Genomic DNA, 12,729 nt, shown 5'->3' with positions numbered 1-12,729 from the left:
ATAAACAGGAATCCTATTTTTGAAAACTTTGCAAACTACAGGGACTAAACTTCACCATCTTCAAAAATACAGGGACTAAACTGCAATTTTGCAGTTTCAGTCGCCGAAAAATCGGGGGTGGCCGGAGAAGACGATCCCGGCATCCTCACCCCACCAACACCTCCAGATCAACACTACACAACACCAGGAACTTGTTCATGCATTCAAAACATTCTAATCATCCCTGTTCTGGCCGGAAATTGGCCAAGAACATCGCCGGTTTCCGGCGAACATCGCAAATCTTTAAAACACAACTCCCTTCGATTCAAGCATCCTCTGTTAACGAGCTATATATCAATCGATTGCAAATTTTATAAGGAACACAACCCACTATAAATCAACAGCTAATAACCCCTGAATCAAAAACCCCCAAATTTCAATTGAAAACATTCATACGGGTTATAAACCCTAATTTTGAAATTGGAAAATTAAACCCACTTTTGAGCATGTTATTGAACTCCAAATCAGACGTATGACATATGAAAATCATCAGGAAAACAAGCTCTACAACATGCAATCATCAAATCATACAAACAATCATCCGAACAAAAATTCATATTTTAAATAAAATAAATTCGAAAATAAATAAATTTTTAGAAAAATACCCTTGATTTCTGCAGTGAAATAAAGCTCAGAATCTAATAGAACACCTCAAATCCTTCATTTTGGTTACTCAAGCTTTAAAAACAGAGATCGGTAACGCCTTCGTTTTGCTGTTTGATTCTTAGAACAGTTTTAAGAAATTAGGGCTTTTCTCTGAAAATTATATAATTAACTATCTGCAAATAATTTTGATACGACATAAAATACGGTAAAAGGCTATTTATAATTATGGAAAATTTGTATCCCGTTGGATCATTCCGGATATAAAACAGTACGTTTATCTGTAAAAACTGATCCAAACGGTATCGGTTTTCGGGATAATTATCCAAATTAGTACAATTTGTACTGCGGTGTTGGTCTCAGCGCCTGGTTACACGTATTACGAAGTGATAATTGGGATAGTTTAATAAAAAGCTCCCGTTTATCGAAAATACGGGTTTTATTGATTTACCGAAACAAATATTGTATCGAAAATGTTGCGCCGGGACCCGCGCAGGACAAACCGTAAGCCGGATCGAAAAAGTCGAAACATGGAATATGCTCGGAATATTACAATTAGGTTAGGAAGGAATTCTTGAACGAGTTTCGGGTTCCAAAAACGTAACAACGGTTGACGTCGGTTGGTTCCCGTTTTTATAAAATAGATTTTAATTACCCGAAAAAAGATTTTAGAAATTTCATATGATTCTTATAAATCCATAAACCAACATAAAAATAATTAGGAAGATATGACAATTATCTATATTTTATTTTGGACATATAAAAATTAAAATACTCAATTAATATTATTTTTGAATATTCAAGTACAGATAACACTTAACAATTAACTCACAGAATAGATACTGAACACACATAATAATTGTATAATAGCAAAAATAATTACACGATATATCCCGGATATTACAATTTCCAAAGATCCTATTCCCTCAACTATATTTTATCATTCGAGTAATAAATATTATATACCTACTCATTTATTATGGTAGAAGCATATTCCAATGATTATTTATTTCAAAACCAATTAAACATTAAAGGTTATTAAATTACGTAAACATAAATTAGTTGAGGAATATTATTTTAAATATTCTTTTAAAAGTAAACTCCTTCGAGGTTTAATTATTTATCGATTATTATTTAATTTATTATTATTTATTAAATGGTTTTTATATGATTTAAAAATAATAGAACCTGATTTAAAATACTTTCTGATTTTTGAAAAATCATTCGAATAAATTTAGATCGTCGAAGAATATTTTCTCGACTTATTTTAAATATTTTGAATATAGTTTCAAAAGAAACTCCCCCTTATTTAATTATCTGTTGACAACGGTCAACTCACATCCTTAGTACTTCCTCCGAAAACTTTCAGAATTATATATATATATATATATGAGGTAAAACTGTGCCTATGAATAAGCAAAACGCTTGAGGGAACTTCGATGTGGTTCAAGTTCTCGAGATATGATAGAATTCTTTTGAAAAGGACAAAGGAGGGGTAGACTCTGGTACTATGTCTGCTAGATGGACTACCAAAGGTACCGCAAGCGAAGGTACTCTGTATACTCAGGAACTTGTGAAGTATGTCTATACCCAAAAATGGGACACGTAGCCCGAATGCGGCAAGGGTGATAACCGGGATACGAAGGTGTCATCCTTCTACTAGTAGAAAAGGTTATTATTATCGTAGTACGACTGATCATCATATGTGGTGGCTCCAACGAATGTCATATTCTTCCAATTGGAATTGTGATGCAATACCGTAACCCAAACCTAGGTGCTGGGTTTACTATTAAGGTATTCGCAGGATAATAAAATCCACTAAAGGATTGTTTTCATAAGAAGGTGTGTATCACCTAGAAAAACTATTTTATTAAATAAAACATATTCATCATATATGATGTTTTACGTGAGTTTATCATACACTCATTTTCATACTGTACATTATTATGCTGGACATTATAGCTCACACTTGTTTTATTAAATTGACACAACACAACAGTGAATCAAGATACCTACCCTTATTTAATTATTTGTTGACAACAGTCAACTCACATCCTTAGTACTTCCTCCGAAAACTTTCGGAAGAACATATATATATGTGAGGTAAAATTGTGCCTATCAACAAGCAAAACGCTTGAGGGAACTTCGATGTGGTTTGAGTTCTCGAGATATGATAGAATTCTTTTGAAAAAGGACAAGGGAGGGGTAGACTCTGGTACTATGTCTGCTAGATGGACTACCAAAGGTACCGCAGGAGAAGGTACTCTGTGTACTTAGGAACTTGTGAAGTATGTGTATACCCAAAAATGGGACACGTAGCTCGAATGTGGCAAGAGTGATAACCGGGATACGAAGGTGTCGTCCTTCTACTAGTAGAAAAGGTTACTAATATCGTAGTATGACTGATCATCTTATGCGGTGGCTCCAACGAATGTCTTATTCTTCCAATTGGATTTGTGATGCAATACCTTAACCCAAGCCTGGCTGCTGGTTTACTATTAAGGTATTCGCAGGATAATAAAATCCACTAAAGGATTGTTTTCATAAGAAGGTGTGTATCACCTAGGAAAACTATTTTTTTGAATAAACCATAATCATCATATATGATGTTGTACGTGAGTTTATCATACAGTCATTTTCATAATATACATTATTATGCTGGGCATTATAGCTCACACTTGTTTTCTTAAATTGACACAACACAACAGTGAATCAAGATGCCTACCATGAGACTCACAGCCTGGAAACGGGTAGGAAATGGCCAGCTGTTCCGTAGGTTATTTGGTGCGGTACCACAGGTAGTCCGAATAAGCTTGATTGGTTTTCAGTTATTTTTAGTTCAGCTTATTTATAAGTATGACTTATGTAAGGTAATAAATAAGAAACGTATATTTGGACGATGGACTAACCTTACTTAAAGGTTATTCCCCGGTAAGACTTAATTACTTTTGGGTTGTAATAATTATCACTTTGTGGGTTGATTTACTCTAGTAATGAATGGTTCATTTCCAAGACAATAACCTGTAAGTGTGTGTGTGATAAGTGTGGGGTCGTAAAGTGTGAGTATTTATATATTGTGATGCGAGGTATGTGGTTTATAGTGATTGAGATGGCGTGGCCTCCGAGATCCCTGACCCCGGATTTTGGGGAGCCACAATATTCATATATACGATCGGGTTTCAAATTAAAAAATAAGGGTGATGCATATAAATTAAACAATAAGGTCAAGGTACATCAAGATCAGAATAGAGTCTGAATCTTGGGATAACATGCTTATTTAAAGGAAAACAACAGGGAATTTTACAAAGTACAACAATACAACGACATGAGAAGTAGATAATGGAAAGAACTAAGGCTCAACTCCATCAGAATGGGGTCCGGTAGTTTTCTCTTCACGTAGCATCTTCACAATACTCTGGAGCTCATCCGCAATCATCTAGATAGTATACTGGCTGGTACGGTCCCGATGCGATGGCATCTCATCAAGCTTAGTGTTCACATACTGAACCAAGGTCTCAAGTCTCGCAGTTATCTGCTCCTTAGGCTTTCCTCCATAATTTTGGCTATCCGGATACACATTCTTGAATCGCTCTAACAGTCGATCGTACTTGCCCTGAAGCATGTCGAATTCGCACCTCAACTCAGCATACACGGAGAAAGCAATTGTGTCGGACGGTTCAGAGGATGATGAGGAATGTGCCCTTTGCTGCCAAACAATGCATAGATATATATATAAGAGAATTATTAGTGGGTGACTCGAATAACCTATACCTACATTCTCGTACAATATTCTATAAACCTATATACATATATAACCTATTTGGGCTGTCCAGGGACTCTAAATCATAGCTCTGATACCAAAACCTGTCACGCCCGAAATTTAACAAAAGACACTATACAAATTATTATAATAATTAATAAAAGGAAATAAATACATACGAATCTAAGATCTTACAGTTTAGGGTTTGGAACAACCCAACACTATTTACTATTACAACCTAATTTTAATATCGAGTCCTCACACAAAACGATCACTAATCTACCTGAGCTCGAACATACGAATCGGCATCACAAGTCTTACGCGTTATCTGCTTGAATCTAACCATATCTGCTAGCTGTAATATCAGGGTAAAGCAAGTAGTGAGCCAAATGCTCAACAAGTGCTATAATATACATAAACAAGAATAAAAGAATAACAATGGAAATGAAATATTCAACAATATAGTATCAAGAGATAAACTTTCAAGGTGATGGCATCTTTTTCTTGTAATAAAACAATTCAAAACCATTTCTTTATGAAAACCCATTTTAAGACGCTACGGATTACAGCCGGTGATCAGCCGCAAAGTAATCCCGAACCTCGCTGGGTTCTGGAACATTAATGGGATCCCTACGCAACTTTTAAGCCTATAAGTTAATAGCGGAAAGGACTTGCGTCTCAGTCCAGATCCACTATTTCAAGAAAACATTCGTCCCCCTTTGGAACTGAAAATCCACTTTTTAAGTTTTATTATAAAAATTGAATTGACGTCAAGTGACGGTTAAACTATTAAATAATTAACATCTTTATCAAGGGTTCTAGATCAACTTTAAAGCCATGATCAACTAGACTGATACCTTATCAAATGGAATCGCAAAGTTTCTATTCACAAGGAATTTGACAATGAGGTTGAACAGGGTTGTTGGATAGTATAAAGGAATTAAGTCAAACTAGGTTCAAGGTAATGGTTCTAGATAAGACATAGGTATTAAAATATTAAGAAGGTGAGCATCAGTTCCAACGTATAACATGGTATCATGTTTTAGGGGTAAGAATAGGGTTATCAAGCAATCATGAACAACTTTAAGGAATAACTGACTTTTAGGTATCAAGATAAAGTTACTGAGTATAACTTCCATAGGGTTCAACATCACAATTACTTTGGTATACTAGCATGGTATGACTTTTGAATCACTTGCATATAAATCTTCAAGTAAAGTTAAACTACTTGCAATAAATACTTTAAGGTTCATGGAACTTTCATATAATACAAAAGATAGATGTGTACATGTATATAAAGGTGAATTAGAATTCTCGCATCATATATAAAAGCTGGGCTAAAACACACTTGCAGTGTAAACAAAAAGGTAGGTAGAAATGCTTGCCTTGAGAAAGGCTTGAGTTGACTGGCATGTGGGAGCAACTGGGATCTCTACTCGACTTTAATGGCAAGTTTACCCTCATCTCGGGAGCCTACACAAAATAATAATAACCTCATTATAATATATTCTCACCAACTCAACCTAATTATAAACCGAAATTAACCACTTTGGTACATAGGCCTATATACACATATATGCTTGCAATTATCTTATAAGCATAATAGTTCACATAGCCATATATGCTCACATAGCACATTTAAGTACATAATAATATATCAACTCACTATATTTCATCACTAAGCTTGAATGAACTCACTCCACTAACTAAAGTCACTTAGTTCTGCTAAACTAGTCAAAACTCCCAATATTGACCTCATAACTCGGAGTGCCTTTTCTAAACCATCAAGTTATTATTGACCCTGACTTAGGCCTTACACTTTACTGACCTTATACTATCTTACAACTATGGTGATCAACCTAGGCCTCACTCGTAAGTGCTCTAAAACTAAATGTGAAGTGAATGTGCTCATTATAGTGATTTTAGGTTGACACCAATGGATTTTTGAGTAAAATTAACACCCTTACACTTTAATTTTACCTCCCAATCTTTTACACTAGACTCTTCTGATCATAAGGAAACTCCCAAACTCGGTGTGGCTCAAGGGCCTAGCTTGGGCCACCCTAGGCCTAAGCTTAAAGTCTATGGTTCCCCTATTTTCTTGACAGAAAAGTGTCTTGTTTTGCCCTAACTTGTGACACATGATTATAACTCAATTCCTATGAATTATGGCTGTAAAAAACACCTCTGACACTCCCTCCCTCAAACTAAGGCTAACTAAGGCCTAGTGAGGGTCTACCCATGACATGGTCAAAACTCCTCATTTCTAAGTTATAGTAAAACTGTCCCCTGCTGGACAGATTTGGTGTTTTCACTCATGCACCTAACCAAACAACCTACAAACCTCTAAAAAACACCTGAAATCTAAAGTATACCCCTTGTACTAGCTTCTGATGACTTGGGCCTCAAAGTGCATTACAATGGCATGGTTAAATCTCACTCTAAACCTCATGATACCAAACTGAAAATCTGCAAAATCTATTGTACCCTGTAATAACCCAAAAAAATTTGGACTTTTTGTAAACCTTATGAATAGTGATTTTGCTGATTATGCTGAATAAGAAAACTTTTCATGCCACACAATGTAGCAGTTCTTTTATTGATATTCTGAGATCTTATTAGTACTATATATGGTATATGAGTGTATATAAAGATCGTCAGAATCCAAATCCGAACACTTTGATTTTTCCCGAAAATCCACCAGATACCGAAAGAATTGAGTATAAGGTAACATAATAAAAAGGATTTAAATTCAAGGATTTTTAGAGAGGATCATAAAAGGAATATAAAATATTGAGAAAGGTTTAGGGGAACCTAAGTAATAAGATCCCAGGTATGATCCCTCAAATGATAAACGAGAACAAAAATTAAGCGAACCGTATAACAGATAAGCGGTCATTAGCCAAGTAATTAGGGGTTAATCAAAGAGGTTAGTGAATGATGATGTCATCACACCAACAAGAAGAAGACAAGTGTAAGAGGATGACATGAGAAAGATGACATAGGCATGGTGACATAAGCATGACAAATGGAGGGATTGGTTGGTTGATTGTGAGCCACACAATTTTTACCATGGTAACAATCTAACTAACAATAAAAGGAAGTAACCAAGTTAAACACCACACAAATCATTTAATCAAACTAGAAATATTTTTACTTCACTTTTTCTTCCCTTGCTCTCGGCCAAAACCAGAGCAGCAACTTAAAACTACCATATCTCCTTCAATACTCACTCAAATGTTGTGTTCTATAGATCGTTGGAAAGGTATTGAGATGGCCTACAACTCTTGTCCACAAGTCTCATCCAAATAAGCATGGTAAGACCCTCATTTTTATAGTTCTTTAAATCGGACTTTTAGAAACTTCAAAACCTAACTTTGTGTTCTTGATTTCTTTGGAAAGATCAAGCTTGTAGGAGGTTAGATTAAGGCTCCCTAAGGCTTCCTAGAAACTTAACACCTACCAAGGAAGGTATCAACTTTAAACCCTAGCTTTGATTTTATGATTCCATTAAGTTTTATTGAAGCATTGTTAGTATTAAGGCTTGATCTTTGATTATAAGTAGTTTTGGTGGATTTGTATTGGTGTTGAATATTGGATCTTTGATTTGTTGGATTAATTGGTAAAACTTGGAGTTGGGGACTGATTTTGTAGTATGATGGTTGAATATTATTGTATTGGTGGTTGTGAGTGAATTGATGATAATTTAGAGTGTTAATTAAATTGGAAATCGCGTAAACATAAATGTCATAATGCCCAATTTTCCTTAACTGTTCTGTTCTTAACTTTAGGACCCGTGAACTCACGGAAAGATTCTAACCTTTTCCATTTTTAGATATTTCATGTTATGAGCTTCGTTTTGATATGTGTTTCGCTTGAATCCGATGTACGGTTTAGGAGAAACGACCGTTTTAAATAACGGTGTTTCGCGAACGAACCATTACCCCTCGCCTTACCTTGAAATCTTAGTTAAGGCCCTTAAATGACTAATTGGACTATGAAACAATTATGTAAAGTGTACTAGGAAGTTGGTAGGGTATTCGCGAAAGCGTCGCCTTAAAATTCGTAACGGTTCATTTATTAAAAATGGTGGAGCCGACGGTACTCGAACGACTTATGTGAATTGTTAAGCGTAGAAATGACCATAAGCAAACGTTAGGGTTCAATTGGTTAAAGTCTAGTTTCTTAAGCGACCGTGGTTTAATTCTGGCTTATATTGTTGTTCATAGGTTACCGGACCCACTCTAAGCTTAAGTCTACCCCGGAGCACTCAGGCAAGTTTTCTACCCGTTATACTGTTGTTGTGATATAAATAGATGTATATGCATTATCTTGTGATAAGTGCATGATTGTTATTAGCAAATTTTGTGATATATTGGAGCATGCTGATATGGTATATATTCATGTCTATTTCGTAATCTTGATATCTAATTGTTGATTCAAATGCTTATAAGTTGCATAATACCTATGCTAGAGATAAGTAGTAGTTGCGTATACCCTTAGTATAGGGGACCCAAAGGTGAATATTTTTCTAAACCCGGAGTCGATGTTCCCGAGTATAATATATATATATATATTCATATATATATGGATATAGTTTTCAAAACTATTAATTGAATAAGGTTTATTCGATAACTTTATTTTATTCAATGAATATTATTAGTTGAATATTCATTCGAGGACTTATGACTCCGTTTATTTTATTTATTGAATATTATTTTGAATATTCATTCGAGGACTTATGACTCCGCTTATTTATTAAATAATATTCTTTATTTTATTAAAGAATAGTGTTTCGATAATCAAACTTAATTTCGATTATTCAAATAAAGATCTTACTTTCGTATAAGTATATATTTGCTTATCCCTTATTCATTTCAAGTATGAGTTTTTTAAAACTTCTACTTCAATTATTTTTATAAAAATTATCCTTTATGGGAATATTATTTAATAATAATATTCAGATATTTTCTAATATATCGGGACTAATTTATTTCATTAAATCAGTATTACTCCAAACATTCTTAAAAATGTTTTCGAGTCTTCAAAATGATTTTTAAAAGTTAGAGCGGATCCCAAAACTCATTTTGATATTTAAGATCTTCCTTTCGAAGGGGATTTAAATACTCGCTCAAAACCTAAGGGATCCGGCTCAGTCGTGTATTTTACATTCGCAACGAGGTTGCTGTTTTGAGAAAAAATCTTGATTACTTGCCCATCATTCGGGAAGTAAGTTCATCTATTCCAGTCGGCATAAGCAACATGTGCTCAGTGGGCGTCCATGAAAGTGTAAGTGGCTCAGTGGGAGTCCATCAAATGGGTAAGTGGCTGAGTGACAGTCCAACATAAGGTCCTATTGCGGCCAGGGTGATGACCAGTGGGGAATTCGTCCATCTACTAGTAGAAAAGGTTACTTATTGGTATCTTTGCCTGATCAGCAAGATATCAGGTTTATGCCAAGGTTTTCTGCTTTCCAAAATTCATTGGATATTGCAACTCTCTTTATAATTTTCATAACAGAGGTTTTCAAGGAGTGTATGAAATCTATATATATATGTGTGTATATATATATCGGGACTTAATGAAGTATCTCGTAACTTCATTTCTTTCAAATGATATTTCAAAGATTGAATCTATTCAAGTCTTATCTTGTAGTCTCATCAATGTGATGAACTTTTGAAACTAATTATAACTTGAACGGTGGTAGTTCAAGTAGTATTCGGAAAAGATATAAGTATATTGGAGTATCTTGTAACTTCATCTTTTGAACTTATATCTAGTAAATGATTATCTTATGCATGTCAAAAATTTTCAGAAAAACGTTGAGACAAGGTTAGATATATGAGATCACCGTGCAACGATATTTTTATACAGTTATAAACTGGAACGCTATGAATATTATACATGTCAGAGGATTTCAAAGGTTGTGAAAAGTATATATGTATGTATATACTGAATATTTTGTGACTTGGTCGCGTTAAGATATCAACTTGGTTCATTTCTTCTTAAACAAGACTTTCTTGAGTACTATGAGAATGCTCATATATTGTAAATTATTATACATACTATTTCGGTGGGCTTGTTGCTCACCCTTGCTTTCTTCTTTCATCACACAACATCAGATAGACAAGATGAACAGGACCAAGCTCCCAATTCGCGAGCGAATAGGAAACGTTTCGCAGTTTTCTATAGGCGTTGATGTTGTTGTAGCTGAGATAGGAACTACCAATAGGCTAGGCTTTCAACTTTTGATGTACCAGACTTATGTATCTTTATGAATTATAATAATGGCAAAGAAATGTAAATTTATTCAGAAACCCTTTTGAGGTGTAATGGCATATAATTATGGAATAAAATGACTCGTGTTATTTTGGATATTCATCTCTGAGACTATAACTTGTGGTGTGTGTGTTTATTGTGGGGTCACAGTACAGAGTAGTTGATTGTTTATTAAGATTGGGTGTTATTAAGGGAAATGGAACTCGTGACAACCCGGATCCCCGACCCCGGATTTGGGGGTGTTACAGAAATGGTATCAGAGCTAAGCGTTATAAACCTCAGAGATGATATGATATTAAAATAATAAGTTCACTAAGATAATAAGAACTCTTGCCAAGTTCATAGTCGGACTACCTAACGTAGTACTGACAGTTAAAACCCTTATGGGAACCCTTATAAATTTCGTGATAGAAGCGCAGTTCGTTATCGTATATGGTAGCGGGACTCCGAACCCTGAGGTTGAGGAGCAACAACGCGATAATGTTTTATTACTTATTAGAGATTAGATTATGGATCCGATAGAGCATCCTAACGCGGGACCAGATGATGTTCATATTGATGATGTAGCGATTGAGGATGTTGTCCTAGAAGGGATTGTTGCTGAGAAGAATCCCGTGGAGGATCCAGACAAGAATGAATAAAGGACCACTGAGGAATTGATGACTATGGTTAGGGCGACTACCAGAGGTAGGATTGGACAGTTACTACTGGAGGTTCGTTCAAGTTTGTAAAGATAGTAGCCCCTTTAACGCGCTTACTCGTAAGACTGAGAAGTTCGAATGGACAGAGAAATACGAGAACAACTTTCAAGAACTGAAGCAAAGATTGGTGACGACCCCTATGATGGCGTTGCCGGATGGAAAAGGAGATTTTTTGATGTGTAGTGACGCTTCGCATAAGGAATTAGGGTGCTTCTTATACAGCACAACAAGGTAATCGCGTACGCGTCAAGACAATTAAGGGAATATAAAATTTGATATCCCCACCCTTGAGCTTGGGCTCGTGGCAATAGTTTTTCCCTAAAGATTGGAGGCACTACTTGTATGGAGAGAAGTGCAAGATATACACAAACCATAGGAGCTCTAGTATATTTTTACGTAGAAAGAGCTCAACATACGCCAGAGGAGGCGGTTAGAGCTAATCAAGAATTATGATTGGGAGATTCTTTATCATTCAGGGAAAGCCAATGTGGTGGCTGATGCCCTTAGTAAAAAGGAGAGACTCAAAATGATAATGTCTTTGGGAGAGTTTATAAGAGATTTTGAGAAAATGGAAATAGAAGTGAAGGTAACCGGAGCCGGTACCGAAAAGCTGTTTGAGATTGCAATATAGCCCGAATTATTGGAAAAGAACATATTATGCCAGAAAAAGTGATGAATGAAGGCAGAGAGCCAACAAATAAATAAGAGATTAATACCGAGAAAGATGATAAGGGAATAATGAGGTATTCCTACAGAATTTGGGTTCCAAATGTTCAAGAGCTTAAAGATGAGATCTTAGATGAAAGCTAGTTTGAGGAATAAGATTTAGAGCAAACCCTGAACGTGATAGTCAGGGAGGTCGCCATCAAGATAGAAGGAACCCATAACATAATGGAGTGGAAAATGAGGATTTAAAACATGTAGGATGACCCCGATTATGGGGAGAATGAGGGAACGTTCAGACTAAAGAAACGGGAGTCGAGTAAGGAAAGGGGACCCGAGACGGTACTCCTATACGACAATTTATGGACCTTTGTAGACAGAACATAGATTATTATCCCCAACCACCACCCTGAGGAAACAATGCGGTGAGAAATTCTTTCAGGACCTTTAAGCCGCTAAGCTCTCAGAGTTCCAAGGAACAAGCTGACCCAGTCGAGGCAAGAGCCTGGCTAAAGGAAATATAGGAATCATTTGAGATTCTAAATGATTGACGAATCACAAAAGACCGTTTTTGTCACTTACCCTCCTAAGAGAGAGGCCACCCGCTGGTGAAAGGCCAAGGAAGGCACGGAGAAAGAGTTTATAATAAACTGATTTAAGTTCAGTCAATTGTTTTCAGGAAAG

The sequence above is a fragment of the Apium graveolens genome, chromosome 7 (genome assembly GCF_009905375.1).
Source record: "Apium graveolens cultivar Ventura chromosome 7, ASM990537v1, whole genome shotgun sequence".
Classification (NCBI taxonomy): Eukaryota; Viridiplantae; Streptophyta; class Magnoliopsida; order Apiales; family Apiaceae; genus Apium; species Apium graveolens.
This window is presented reverse-complemented; position numbering follows the sequence as displayed.